Source organism: Arachis ipaensis, chromosome B10 (genome assembly GCF_059453495.1).
Source record: "Arachis ipaensis isolate K30076 ecotype BB chromosome B10, ASM5945349v1, whole genome shotgun sequence".
In the NCBI taxonomy this organism is placed as follows: domain Eukaryota; kingdom Viridiplantae; phylum Streptophyta; class Magnoliopsida; order Fabales; family Fabaceae; genus Arachis; species Arachis ipaensis.
In genome coordinates, this window is record NC_142435.1 from 55,078,621 (window position 1) to 55,079,969 (window position 1,349).

Here is a 1,349-nt window from a genome sequence, read left to right on the forward strand (position 1 = left end):
CGGATTAGGTTGAGCAGGTTGAATATTTTGGCCATGATATGGTGGTTGAGAGTAAGTGTTTTGTGTGGCTTGGTATGATCTTTGGTTGGAGTTTTGGTATGTGGACTTGTTATGTTGGTTTTGCTGGTTTCCCCACCCAAAGTTTGGGTGATTTCTCCAGCCTGGGTTGTAAGTGTTGGAATGTGGATCATATGGTTGCCTTTGTTGATTTCCTACATAATTAGCCTCTTCCCAATCACCTCCTTCAGTACTTTCTTCCTCTTGATCTTGTGTGTGTATTGCAGCCACTTGTTTTGTTTCTAATTTCCTGGTGAGCTCTGCTAGTTGCTTGGCAAACACCTTGTTTTGGGCTAGAATTGTATCAACATGGTTCAGCTCCATGACTCCCTTAGTGTTGTGTCTCTCTGATGCATAGTAGTACTCATTCTCAGCCACTGTCTCAATCACTTCAATGGCTTCTTCCACAGTCTTTTTCCTGTTCAATGAACCTCCTGATGAATGGTCTACAGCCTTCTTTGATTCATAAGACAGTCCATCATAGAAAATATGCAATTGCACCCAGTCATGGAACATGTCTGGTGGGCATTTCCTTGTCAAATCCTTGAATCTCTCCCATGCCTCGTAGAGAGTTTCACCATCTTGTTGTCTAAAAGTCTGAACCTCAGATCGAAGCCTATTGACCTTTTGTGGGGGGTAGAAACGTGCCAGAAACTTGCTTTCCACCTCGTCCCAGGTTGTTAGGCTCCCCCTTGGGAATGATTCCAGCCACTTAGCTGCCTTGTCCCTAAGTGAAAATGGGAACAAAAGCAGTTTATAGGCATCTTCCTGGACTCCATTGGACTTCACAGTGTCGCAAATTCTCAGGAATTTTGTGAGATGTTGGTTTGGGTCTTCATTAGCACTTCCACCAAATGAACAATGATTCTCCACAAGTGATATTAGCTGTGGTTTGAGCTCAAAATTGTTGGCCTGAATGGGTGGTTTCTGGATGCTGCTACCACAATTCCCAGAGGTTGGGTTTATGTATGAACTAAGAACCCTCCTCTCAGGAATGGCATTGTTTCCATCAGCTCTCTCATGGTTGTGAACTTCTCTATCCATGTTGAGATCTAAAGCTTCCTCAAAATTGTCCTCAGATTCTCCTTCAGATTCCTCTTCTCCCAGTACTCTCTTCCCTCTTGCTTCCCTTCTCAGTCTATGAAGGGTCCTCTGGTTCGGTATATGGAGGAGTTGATGTCTCTCCTCTCCTACCTGTCATACAAGAACACAGCACAGGCAACAAACAAGTGAAATACTCTTGGTTAATGGAAGAGTATGGTTAGAGCAGTTGAGGAATTAATTCAAACAGT

At 43.7% G+C, this 1,349-nt stretch overlaps 1 non-coding gene across 1 annotated transcript; it reads left to right on the forward strand.

The window, feature by feature from the left end:
• The first annotated feature begins 571 nt into the window (after positions 1-571).
• Positions 572-675, forward strand: LOC148580113 (small nucleolar RNA R71). The gene has a single exon (XR_015895632.1). It is a non-coding gene; the product is annotated as a small nucleolar RNA R71 (small nucleolar RNA).
• Positions 676-1,349: the final 674 nt, after the last annotated feature.